Raw genomic sequence first — 14,019 nt, 5'->3', positions numbered from 1 at the left:
TTATATACGCATGTGTGTGCGTTTGTATATACTCTTACTCTTTTACTTGTTCCAGTCATTTGACTTTAGCCATGCTGGAGCACCGCCTTTAGTCGGGCAGTCGACCCCAGGACTTATTCTATCGGTGTATTTTGCCGAACCGCTCCGTTACAGGGACGTAAACACACCAGCATCGGTTGTCAAACGATGTTGGGAGGACAGATACACACACACACATATATATATATGGTACTGTTTACGAAGAGTGGTCCCGGTGCGCGCACTCACGTACTCGCGCTAGCTAGTCGTGACTAGTCGATCCTTACTTTGTGTTTTATTTACTTTGCTAGGTAGTCGTAGGATCGACTAGTTACGACTAGCGAGTCGCGAGTGCGCGCACCGGGACCACTCTTCTTAAATAGTACCTATATATATATACACACACACATATATACGACAGGCTTCTTTCAGTTTCCTTCTACCAAATTCACTCACCACAGGGCTTTGGTCGGCCCAAGGCTATAGTGGAAGACACTTATCCAAGAGCCTTGCAGTAGGACTGAACCCGGAACCATGTGGTTGGTAAACAAGCTATGTACCTACCACACAGCCACTCCTGTGAAATATTCAAAGACTATTTAATATCTTTAGTCATAAATACTATTTTTTAAAATACTGCAAGACTGGAAATAAATGACAAATTTTTGGAATGTTTCACTATGGCAACCATTTCCTACATTCAAGGAGACATCCACTTACGTATCAGAAATACAATAATAATTAAGTCACAATTATTTTGAGTTATATTTAAGACTTAAAAAAAATTTCTCCACTGTAAAAATTTTAATCTGCATTCATTCTCGCTTTCCCTTTCATCTTCCTTTTCTCTTCTACATTCCTCTTCTGCATTTATCCTTTCCTTTTCCTCTTTTTCCGTAACATTCCCCTCCTTTCCTGTTTCATTGTTCATCATCCTCTTCTATTTCCATTCGACTCATCTAACATAGACCCAGAGATGGGTCTGAAAGCTGTAGCAATGTCTCATCAAAATATCTGCCATCCCTAACAGGGCAAAGCACACATAACATTACAATACAACCTCTTAACAAACAACAAATTTTCGTGTATATGTATGGATTTATAAATTCCTAGAAATTTTTTATATATCATATAGATAAATGCATCTATGTATGTACCTTGTATACCATGGAGAATATGGATTGAATGACTATATATATTGGCCTTTGAATTTGTTTTCTCCTCTCCTTAATTTTATATTTTGGAGCTCTATCAGAGTGCTAATCGGTTGAGCTGTATAAAATGGATACCTTTATCACTTATTTCTTCATTGTATATATATATATATATATCATCATCATTGTTAAATGTCCGCTTTCCATGCTGGCATGGGTTGGACGGTTTTGACTGAGGACTGGTGAGCCAGAGGCTACACCAGACTCAATCTGATCTGGCAAAGTTTCTACAGCTGGATGCCCTTCCTAACGCCAACCACTCTGAGATTGTAGTGGGTGCTTTTACATGCCACCAGCACAAGGGCTAGTCAGGCGGTTCTGGCAATGACCATGCTAAAAATGTGTTTTTTATGTGCTACCTGCACAAGAGCCAGTCCAGCAGCACTGGCAACAGCCATGCTCGAATGTTGTTTTTTATGTGCCACTAAGGCGACGCTGGCAACAATCATGCTCAAATGGTTCTTTTCACCTGCCACCGGCGTGGGAGCCAATCCGTGTTCCTGGCAATGATCACACTCTGATGTGCTTTGAATGTTCCACTGGCGCAAGTGTCGATCAGGTGGTTCTGTCATCAGCCATGTCAGCGATTTTGATTTGTTTTCACTTGCCTTAATAGGTCTTCGCAAGCAAAGTTCATTGTTCAATGAATGAGGGGTGTATATATATATTAAAATTATAAATAAGGGTATCTAAGAGATACCACCATGCTTGAAATAGCAGTCAAGACCTGACTCTAAAACCACATCATGTATTCAGTGCAGTACAAAGTGAAAAGACAAATAGACATCAAAAGACAAAAAAAAAAAAAAAAAACTACTTTGAGTCAGGTTTTGACTGCTATTTCAAGCATGGTGGTATCTCTTTGATACTTTTATTCATAATTTCAATAATAATTATAACCCGCACGGTTTTTTTCTTCCCATGCTGCCACTTGATTTGATCGTTATTTAAATAACGGTCTTATCCTTATTTATATAAGAATATATATAGGCACAGGTGTGCCTGAGTGGTAAAAAATTTGCTTCCTAACCACATGGTTCCAGGTTCAGTCCCACTGCATGGAAGAAGTTTATTGTATATCACCATCATCATCATCATCATCATTGTCATTTAACGTCTGTTTACCATGCTGGCATGGGTTGGATGGTTTGACTGGGTTGGAACGCTGCACCAGACTCCAGTCTGGTTTGGCATGGTTTTCTATGGCTGGATGCCCTTCCTAACGCCAGCCACTCGGAGAGTGTAATGGGTGCCAATTTGCTTGACACCGGTATCTACCATGATTGCGATTTTGCTCAGCTAGATGGCTCTTCTTCTCAAGCACAACATAATGTCAAAGGTCTCGGTCATTGCCTCTATGAGGCCCAACACTTGAAAGAAACTCAGCCACTCTGTTATATATACATGGAACAATGGAGCAGTTTGCTCATGAAATTAATGTGCATGACACAGAGTGTAACAAAGCTGGCCCTTTGAAATACAGGTACCACTCATTTTTGCCAGCTGTGTGTGTGTGTGTGTGTTGGTTTGTTTACATACTCATAACTTAGCAGTTTAGCAAAAGAGACTGACAGAATAAGTACCTAGCTGAAAATTAAAACAAAAAAAAAAGTACTGGGGGTCAATTCATTTGACTAAAATACTTTTCAATGTGGTGCTCCAGCATGGCCACAGTCTTATGACCAAAACTAGTCAAAGATGTGTGTGTATCCAACTACAGTCCAACTACTGAATCAATTACAAAAAATAACTCTACAAAACAAAAACAAACAAAACAAGAATTTGAAGCATCAAAAGAGGAAATGTCTTGTCATGTTTAACTTGGAGTTAGGGAAGATGGGATGCTTAGATGAGGTGGAGGGAGGGGGGCGGTAGGATTGAGTGAAGAGAATAGAGCGGAGGGAGTGTGTTGTGTGGTGTAGTTGAGACATTTATATCTTGATGGTAAAAGGAAGAAGTGTTGGGATGGGAGAGGCATGGATGGGAAGGAAAGAAGTAAAAAAGTAAGGCTGCAGAAGTGACAGTTGGTGAGAATTATATTGAGAGGAAGATAGAGAGAGAGGGGGGGTATTACAAGCTGGTGTTTACTCAGTTTATATTCCAAGCTGAATGATTCCTCCTTTAGCTATATCTATGAAGCAATTCTAAGTGCTTGGTTTGTGGATAAGAGCAGGAGGAGGCTGTGTGTGTGTGTGTGAGAGAGAGAGAGAGAGAGTGTGTGTGTGTGTGTGTGTGTTTTTTTTGCCTGCTAGCGATTGCTTTATCTATGTTATCACTAACTGATGTCTTATGCTCCAAGAAAGAGGTTGCTGCTCAGTTTTGTTGATGATTAATAAAGCTAACATCCGTATGCACCATCTACAAATACACAACCATGTACACACACACACACACACGTACGTACGTATGTTGAAAGATATTCACAGATTCCATGAGGCAATATGTTAGTAAACATGAATGTGTGTATGCAGGCGTGGCTGGGATTAAGAAGTTTGATTTCCATACACTTGGTTTAGGATTCAGTCCCCTGCATGGCATATCATCTTGGGCAAGTGTCTTTTACTATAGCCCAGGACGAACCCAATACTTACTTGTAAGCAAATTTGATAAATGGAAACAGAAAGAGTCCTAGCTTTGTGTGTGTGTGTGTGTACCTGCACCTATTGGTATTTGTTTCAAATGCTTATAAGAAATTAAACTCCACTAAAAAAATTTCTAAGAACCAGGCATTGGCTTTTCCTTTCTCAAAATTGTGTATCTTATACCTTTCTACTTTAATATTTCAAGGTATATAAGGCGGCGAGCTGGCAAAAACGTTAGCATGCCTGGCAAAGCGCTTTATGGTATTCTATCTGTCTTTACATTCTGAGTTCAAATTTTGCTGAGGTCAACTTTGCCTTTCATCCAGTCGCGTACTGGGGTTGATCTAATTGACTGGCCACCTCCCCCAAAATTTTGGGCCTTGTGCCTAGAATAGAAAAGATTATTTAAGTATAAAGAATCTGATGAGCTGGCAGAAACGTTAGCATGGTGGGAGAAATGCTTAGCGGTATTTTGTTTGTTTTTACATTCTGAGTTCAAATTAACCTGGGCAAATGCTTACCGGCATTTTGCTCGGGTTAACTTTATCTTCCATTCTTTTGCAGTTGATAAGATAAGTACCAGTTGAGCACTGGAGTCGATGTAATTGACTTGGCCCACCCCTGAAATTACTGGCATCGTGCCAAAATTTGAAACCAAAATTTCAAGGTATATAAAGCAGCAAGTTGGCAGAATCGTTAGTATGCTGGTGAAAATGCTTAATGGCATTTTATCTCATCTTTATGTTCTGAGTTTGGATTTCCCCAAGGTCAATTTTGCCTTTCATCCTTCGGGGACAGGGGGAGGTTGATAAAATAGGTACCAGTTATGCACTGGGGCTGATGTAATCGACTTACTCCCTCTCTGAAAATGCTGGCTTTGTGCCAAAATTTGGAATTAATAGTTCAAGGTATATAAGGCACCAAACTGACAGAATTCTTAGTGTGCTAGGCGAAATGCTTAGCACCATTTCATCTGTCTTAATGCTCTGAGTCCAAATTCCATCAAGGTCAGTTTTGCCTGTCATCCTTTCGTGGTTGATAAAATGAGTACCAGTTGAGCACTGGTTGGGTGTGATGGGATGTTGATGTAACTGACTTACTTCTGCCTCCAAAATTGCTGGCATTGCGCTAAGACTGGAAACTAATATTTCAAGGTATACCCTGCTAGATCACTATCACTGTTCACTCGACTTCCTTGGCTCTTTTCCTTATTCCAACTTGTGAAACCAAAACCACTGCTTACATTTTTCCACATTCTCTACACAAATTAAATTTTGTTTAATCTAGCTGTCTGTGTTTTTATCTCTTTTCTCTCTCTCTCTCTCTCCACCTCCCTCTCAGGTTGTGCAAATAGTTTCATTTCTTCTTTAAAATACCAAATTACCAAATCTATTTTGTACACACCTTTAATGAGCATAACTATTCTGCTGCTTATCACTATGACCAATCCTTCAATTTAAACCAAATGCACTTATTTCTTATGAGTAATCCAAATATATTGCTGGAAAACTCAAGATGCCACAAATGTGTGTGTGTATGTGTGAAGGTGCGTGGCTTAGTGGTTAGGGCATTTGGCTCACGATAATAAGGTCATGAGTTCAATTCCCAGTGATGCATTGTGTCCTTGAGCAAGACCCTTTATTTCACGTTGGTCCAGTCCATTCAACTGGTAAAAATGAATGGCATCTGTAATTCAAAGGGCCAGCCTTGTCATTCTCTGTCTCACTGAATCTCCCTGAGAACTACATTAAGGGTACAAGTGTCTGTGGAGTACTCAGCCACATGCACATTAATTTCACAAGCAAGCTGTTCTGTTGATTGCATCAGCTGGAACCATCGTTGTCATAACCAATGTAGTGCTCCTATATATATATATATATATATATATATATATATATATATATTTATATATTTATGTCAATCATCTTCATCATTTAACATCCACTTTCCATGCTGGCATGGGTTGGATAGCTTATGCCTAATCACTACTTGGTACTGATACTACTAACATATAAAAGGTAGGGGTGCTCCGAAAGGGGTTTCAGGGAGTAGCATCCCTGCCTTCCTGAGCTAATTTTCCACCACGTTTCTTAAAAATCGTGGTAGAGGCCTTGGTCTCGGGACCATTCATGTCTAGAAACTGAGGTTGGGAGTAAGCAAGAGCATGCTCCCTGTAGAAAATCCAGCTTCAAAAATGCCTCATGATAGCAAAGGAGAACCAGCCCAAAGGTTGGGGTGGGCTGCACCTGTCTGCCTTGGTTGCTATGGCATTGAGGTAGATCCAACCATCCCCATTAACGGGGGACAAAACCCAGATTTAAAACACTAGATGATGATGATAAAAGAAGGAAATGAATTTCCTATACTAAAAAAATGAGTTAGCACTCAGTAAATAGAGCTGAGAGAATATAGAGTAATGTAGGCTTCAATGAACAGATTTACAATTTCAGGCAATTTCATATGGATATATATTTTCATCATCATCATTGTTTAACGTCAGCTTTCCATGCTAGCATGGGTTGGATGGTTTGACCAGGGTCTGGGAAGCCAGGAGGCTGCACCAGGCCCAGTCTGATCTGGCAGTGTTTCTACAGCTGGATGCCCTTCCTAGCGCCAACCACTCCGTGAGTGTAGTGGGTGCTTTTTACATGGCACAGGTGCCAGGCAAGGCTGGCAACAGCCACGATCAGCTGGTGCTTCTTACGTGCCACCGGCATGGAGGCCAGTCGAGGCGGCGCTGGCAATGGCCACGTTCGGATGGTTCTTTTATGTGCCACCGGCACTGGTATCACAACTACAATTTCCATTGATTTTTGATCGATTTCGATTTCACTTGCCTCAACAGGTCTTCGTAAGCAGAGTTTTGTGATCCAAGAAGGAAAGCTATGCATAAGTGGACTGGCTACATCCCAGGTAAAGGCCACGGGTTATGGTCTCACTTGTCCTGCCGGGTCTTCTCACGCACAGCATATTTCCAAAGGTCTCGCTATATTTATAAAATTTTTTGTATTTATGTATTATATATTTTATATGATGAATTGTGTCTTTTGAAAAATATATTGAGGAAAATAATCTGATTTTTGGTTGTCAATATCTTGAGAGTTATTTGCTGAGGTCAACTTTGCCTTTTATCCTTTCAAGGTTGATAGATTAAGTGCTAGTTGCATACTGGGGTTGATCTAATCGACTTTGCCCCCACTTCCCAAAAATTTTGGGCCTTCCTAAATTGCTCTCTCTCTCTCTCTCTCTCTCTCTCTATATATATATATATATATATATATATATATATATATAATATATTATCATCCATCATCTTAAATCCAGGTTTTGTCCCCATTATGTGAGGTGACCGGATCTACCTCAATGCCATAGCAACTGCCCTCACACCATCTTGCCCGGTTTTGGGCATCCTCCCTTCTCAAGCCAACCCTCCCAGTCTCCTCCTCTACCTTCCCCTCCACATTTTCCTTGGTCTACCTTGCTTTTGCTGTCCATTTACCTCAAACTCTAGCACCCTCTTCAACACATGGCCATACCACCGTACTCCATTCGCCCTTGCCAGCCGTTCCACTGATTTTTTTCAACCCCAACATTCCCATCAAGGCCTCATGCCACACATTTCTCTCTCAATTCTCAAAATTGTCATCTCTCTCTCTCAAACACTATGTCTCATTCCCATACAGCACTGCAGCTCTCACACAACTCCTATAGACCTTGTATATAAGTGCAGGCATGGCTGTGTGGTTGAGAAGTTTCTTTCTTAACCACATGGTCTTGAGTTCAGTCTTGCTGCATGGCACCTTGGGGACAGTCTTCTACTATATCCCTGTCTGTCCAAAGTTTTGTGAGTGTATTTAGTTGGCAAAAAGTGAAAGAAGCCCATCACATGATTTTGTGTGTGTGTGTTTGTATCATAATTGTTTAACCCTTTCATTACCAACCCAGCTAAAACCACTTCTGGTTCTGTAGTACAAATGTCTTGTTTTCAAAAGTTCTGAATTAAAATCTTTCACCAAACCTTAGTCACAATTTATGTTCCTAACACTAGATTAATGATAACTAAGTTATTTTACTAAATTCTTTCTTATATTTAAAGTAATTGAAAGAAACACGGAGCATCTCAAAATAGATACAATAACGAAAGGGTTTATATCAACTTTCTCATGTTTTCCTAAATCAAATGGAATTTGTTGAGGCAAATTTTCTATGGCTGGATGCCCTTCCTGTCCTTACCTGTTTCAAAATAGCACATGTGCAACCTGACTTATTTACTCTTCCTTACACTGAATGTGTGTGTGTGAGTATTTGTAGAGTGCTTCACGTAATACATGTACAGCTAACCATATAAACACAGTTATATATCCTGCATGTACATATACACCCACCAGCACACAAAGCTACAGAAAGCGGTTCTCTTATTACAGACCATTGTAGATGTTGGTGACTGGAGTGCTGACCCAGTAGAGAGGTTGTTTCCCTTCCAAACATTGTACCCACCACTACAGCTACAATCACCTCCATTACCACCGCTTCCCAGATATCATTAACAGCGCCACCATCTTCACAACCTGCTGCCACCTCCATCAACTCCAGCGCCACCACCACCATAACCCTACAATCATCTCCATCACCACCACTTTGTTCCACTTTCAATTATTCCTTGTCCTCGCCCTAGAGATAACCTTTTGCAAATGCCAATTGTAGGATGTAGGGAGAAGTCACTAAACTTGAATATTGCCCTTTGTCTCATGCCCTGTGTGTGTGTATGTGTGTGTCTGTGAGAGAGAAAGAGAGATGAGTAGAGGAATGGTTAAATTTAGATTTAAATAAATTTATTTTGTTAAGAACATATTTCAGAATGTATCCTGTTCAGAATTATTGCAAAGCTAGGATTATTCAACAGACATATTTTCTACAGTGTAGCCATTACTGATATTATATTACTTTGTATGAGATGCCGGGGTGTGGTGGGGTGGGGGTGTGGATAGGTTTACACAAGGGTTTCTTTTCTCTCCTCCACCTCATCGCACTCCCTCCCTTCTCATGTTCTCTTACCCTCTCACCCCCTCCTTCTGTTCTATTCTCTCATGTTAACCCTACCCTTCTTATTTGCAGATGGTGTTTATAAAGGCCTCCATCTTTTTTTTTTGTGTGTGTTTTATTTTTGCTGAGTAAGGCTGATGGATGCGATCAGGAGAATTTGTTTTCTGTTACTGAGTTTCATGCTTCCATAATTGATGTCTACCAATCTCATCAAACACGTACATTATATAAAGCATCAAAACCATATCCTTTTCTTGTATTCCTTATATATGGTTTTCTTACACTGAAGACATCCAGAAGCCTAGGTCTGAGTATCACGTAAGGCTAGAGATGAGAGCAATGACCTCTCTTACAAATGCTTTATGGACACAAATTGTGTGTCGATAGCCGGCTGAAAAAGATGTTTTCCTGGGGTTAAAACAACAGTAACATCGTCCTTTATAGGACTGCCACAGTCTGTTGGCATATAAAATTTACTTATTTATATATATACAAAGGGATTAAGTCGATTACATTGACCCTAGTGTGTAACTGGTACTTAATTTATTGACCCCGAAAGGATGAAAGGCAAAGTTGACCTCGGCAGAATTTGAACTCAGAACGTAACGGCAGATGAAATACCACTAAGCATTTCGCCTGGTGTGCTAATGCTTCTGCCAGCTTGCCAGCCCTGGTCAATCTGTCCAACTTATGCCAGTATGGCAAGCAGATGTTTGATGATGATGATGATATATATATGTATATATATAAATTACAGGTTGTTAAAATAGTTTTGGGGTTTTGGTAGATGGAAACTGAAAGAATCCTGTCATGTGTGTGCTTGTGTGTATCCTTGACTAGTCACCATATGATGATTGTAAATGAGTATCACTGTCATACAAGTGAAGTTGTTCATTTCCAGTTTTTCATGAGGAATGTATCAAGCAATGGGGAAACATTACTTTACTTGGAAAGAGGTGAGGGTTGGCAACATGAAGAGCATCCAGCTGTAAAAAACCTACATTGACAAATTTTGATTGACCCATGCAAGCATGGAAAATGGATGTTAAAGCAATGGTCTCATACACAGTTAATTTCTGACATCAGTAAAAGGCCACAAATGTTTAAGGGAGATTTACAATCGATATAATCACCATTTCCTCCCATTCTCAGTACTTATTTTTGATGCTCCTACCCCTGGAGGAATAAATACTGCAAAGTAGAAAGAGAAAAAAATCCTGCACCATTTGAACGCAGAACATTGAGAGAGAGAGAGAGAGAGCAGAAAGTTTGGGGAAAATTAAATTGGTAATCAAAAAAATATTAAAGGGAATATGGATTTATGTGCATAAAACATCAGTATGCAAATTAACTGAATGACTGGGTTAACCAATTAACACATGTGCTCATGATTGAGACATTAATTCTGTGCTAAATTAAACTTTCAAAGCAAAGAATGTTTAGTATTTATTTTATGCGTTTAACTATTAAAGTTTTATTTTTAAAATATTAAAACAAAAAAAGAAAAGAAATTGAAGTGAATAATAGGTACAGATGTGGCTGTGTGGTTAAGGACTTTACTTCCTAACCATAGGGTTCTAGGTTCAGTCCCACTTTGAGGTACTTTGGACTAGTGTTTTCTACTATGTCCATAGGCTGACAAAAGCTTTGTGAGTAGATTTGGTAGAAAGAAAAAGCCTGTTGTATAATGTGTGTGTGTGTGATGCCCATACCTCCTGACAGGCTCCTGTGCCAGTGGCATGTAAAAAGCACCATCCAAACATTGTACAAAGAAATATTAATTAGTCTGTCATCTACTCCTTCTCCTCCTCCTCTTCCCATTTCCTATGATTCTTTCTCTCCCATTGTGTGTGTGTGGGGGAGAGTTATTCTTTTACCCATTGCCTGCCACCAAGCCTAGTACGTGCACTCATCCTGCACCTCTTATATTAACTCTTTATCTTTCTTATACTCTCTACTCTTTTCCTTATATAATGTAAAATGTGACTGGAGAAATCAACCAACCAACATTTATATCGTCTGTTATTACGTAGAGCTGTTTGATGAAAAAAAAACCAAAAGAAATTACTCAAGATAAAATATTTTAAAAAAGTTTATTTTTTTTCTTTGATGTAAGTCTATACACCTCAGTCTTAACTAATTATAATTAAAATCAGGCAATGTGGTGGTGGTGGTGGGGAACATTAGTGTCACCTTTAACAGACATAGTATCAACATGTCATAGTGATAACTGAAGATATGTTTCTGCCTTATTAGAGCTCCTCAGCAAGATATAGTTATTCACTGGCCAAACTTCATATTCACAAACGTCTGAAAGTATTATTTTCTCCTTTGTTTCATTTTAAAAAATTTCTCCCTTACCTTTATTTATTTATTTCTTCTGCATCCATGCACAAATGTATTTCTCTACACGTTGCCAAATTTTGGGGTGAGGCAAGTTGAGGGGTAGCATTTAGTTCTCTCGCTTCCTCTCTCTAATTAGTTCTCTTGGCATAGCACTTTAGTCTTCATCACATACATGGAACTTATTCATGCAAGCTTAACCTACCAATTTTATCAATTCTTCATCTTTCTAGATCCTTCCTCCTTGATAACTAAATTCTTGCTTTCCTCATATTCATTCCTCAATATTTCGAACAGGCACAGGCATGGCTGTGAGGTAAGCAGTTTGCTTCCCGACCACATGGTTTTGAGTTCTATCCCACTGTGTGTCACTTTGGACAAGTGTCTTCTACTATACCAAGGCTTTGTGCGTCTTAACTAATTATAATTAAAATCAGGCTATGTGGAGGTGGTGGAAAAGATTAGTGTCACCTTTAGCAGACATAGTATCAACATGTGATGGTGATAACTGAAGATATGTTTCTGCGTCATTAGAGCTCCTCAGCAAAATATAGTTATTCACACACTTCTGAATGGCAGAAACTGAAAGAAGCCTGTCGTGCGTGCATGTGATTCACCATTACTAAAATATGACCAAGGGTGCAAGGAGCATGGGCATTGCTAGAAATAAGTGTCAGAGTCTCCTCAGCCACAGAAAGCGGTTGGGTGGTCCTCATGTCTGTGTGTGGTCCCCTCCTCCTCCACTACTTGACAACTGGTGTTGGTGTGTTTATGTCCCCAAAGCTTTAGGTGTGTTTATGTCCCCAGTTAAGCAAAATTTCAGCTCTCATCTTTTATCTGCTACTTGTTTCAATCATTAGACTGCAGCCATGCAGTGCCCCACCCTTTTTTTCAGCCTGGTATTTATTGTATAGGTCTCTTTTGCTAACTGCTAAGTTACAGGGTTATAGACTCATCAACACCTGTTGTCAAGCAGTGTAGGAGACAAACAGATGCAAAGACACACACACACACACACATGGTGCCAGGTAAAAAGCACCCAGGAACTCTGTAAAGTGGTGGGTGTTAGGAAGTTCATGCCAGAACAGACAATGGAGCCTGATGTGGCCCCCCCTGGCCTAAGCAACTCCTGTCAAGCTGCCTAGCCCATGCCAGTTTTGAAAGTGGATTTTAAATAATGCTGATTATGATGGTATATGACAAGCTTCTTTCAGTTTCCACCTACCAAAATCCACTGACAAGACTTTGGTTGGCCCTAGGCTATAGTAGAAGACACTTTCCCAAGGTGCCATGCAATGGGACTGAACCCGGAAGCATGTGGTTTTGAAGCAAACTTCTTACCACACGGCTACGCCTGTGCCTATGGCCACATCTGCACTTGTGTATTTTTTAAAATCTGGTACTTATTCTGTTGGTCCCTTTTGCAGAACCATGAAGTTACAAGAATGCCAACAAAACAACACTGATTATCAAGTGCTTGGGAGAAGTGTGACAAACTCACGCACACATATATGACAGGATTCAACACAGTTTCTCTCCACCAAATTCACTCGCAAAGCATTGGTCTACCCAGGGCTGTAGTAGAAGACACTTGCCTGAGGTGCCGTGCAGTGGAACTGAACTGAAAACCATGTGGTTGCAACTTAACCTCACATTCATGGCTTGCTATAGTTTAACACATTGAGTACCATGAGGAAATGTGTAAATTGATCCTGTGTACTACACATGGTTTTTTTCAAATTCGTATAGCATTTCAGTTGTGTACAAAAGCTGTATACAGTTAATTTCTCATTGAGAAATCATGTATACAATATCTGTATATGCAGCACATTTGTAAAGTACCGTGTATACATATACTATATACATGGCTCTCATTGTGCTGACCTGTTGCAGGACAACCCTCATTGTGTTAGTCTTCTTATCAAAGGATATTGTAGTTGGGTTCATTCACCTTTTTTTTTTGTATGTCAGGGAATGCATCAAACAGTAGCAGACTGGGTCTAAAAATATTGGTTGCCAGGAGACTAAGGGAACCCACCTGCAACTACAATGCTATCATTTAATTTTTGTTTTTGTTAAAATTATTCTTTCCAACTATCTACAAACACAGCCATGCTGAAATAAAGCATTCATCCAGGAGTGAATAAAAAAATTCTCAAACTTGAGGGGATGCACCCCTTAGATACTAACATGGGCTCCCATATATGGATTCTAATGGCGCAGAGGCCCACTTGCCATCGGGCAAGCTGGCAACCTTGCCAGTCTGCCTCTGGCATCATCCAGTGTCTTTATTGTCCTTATTTATTAAAGATGAGTAGGGTGTTATTTGAGGGAACTGTAGTGGATCTTTATCTCTATTCTAGCTTTTGGTGAAGTAGAAGAGGTTAGAAGGGGTCAAGTGGTGAAGACATTATTTCAGCCTAGCTAAAGGCATCTGGAAAATGTAAAATTGCTGTCAGAGAAAAACCATTGTTCTACCGTGAGAAAAGTTCTGTTGCAGTGTTAATTAAAAGATCCACTACAGAACTTTGGCAGGTTGAGCGACCATATAGATCAGTTATTATGATTTCTGAAAACATTTCCCAGAAATGTTCTAGTTAGGGTTTTAGGGTTAGGATTAAGGTTGTCAGGTTAGGGTTGGAGTTTTAGGGTTAAGGTTACGGGGGAAAAAGTAAAGAATGAAGAAATTGGTGGTGGTGGTGGGGGGGGGGGTCAAAAATCCGATTTTTGGAAATTTTCGGGAATCTCTGTATCCGAAAACGTGTGGTTTTTTTGGGGAAAAAATTTTTTTTAAACAGTAATTTGCGAGAAAATGGGGG

The 14,019-nt window shown here is 39.8% G+C and overlaps 1 protein-coding gene across 2 annotated transcripts in view; it reads left to right on the top strand.

Annotated features, from left to right (window-relative positions):
* The window catches only part of LOC115216398 (putative ferric-chelate reductase 1), a 107,589-nt gene that overhangs the window by 1,060 nt on the left and 92,510 nt on the right, over positions 1-14,019 (top strand). The window contains exon 2 of one of the 2 annotated variants that reach the window (XM_036506590.1): positions 6,674-6,681. The exons of the other annotated variant lie outside the window; for it this stretch is intronic. The gene's annotated coding sequence lies outside the window, so the exon portion shown is untranslated. The remainder of the gene's footprint in view (positions 1-6,673; positions 6,682-14,019) is intronic. 2 annotated transcript variants of the gene reach the window in all.

The sequence above is a fragment of the Octopus sinensis genome, linkage group LG10 (genome assembly GCF_006345805.1).
Source record: "Octopus sinensis linkage group LG10, ASM634580v1, whole genome shotgun sequence".
Taxonomy (NCBI): Eukaryota; Metazoa; Mollusca; class Cephalopoda; order Octopoda; family Octopodidae; genus Octopus; species Octopus sinensis.
Note: the sequence above shows the minus strand (reverse complement) of the source record. Positions and strands in the feature narration are given on the sequence as shown.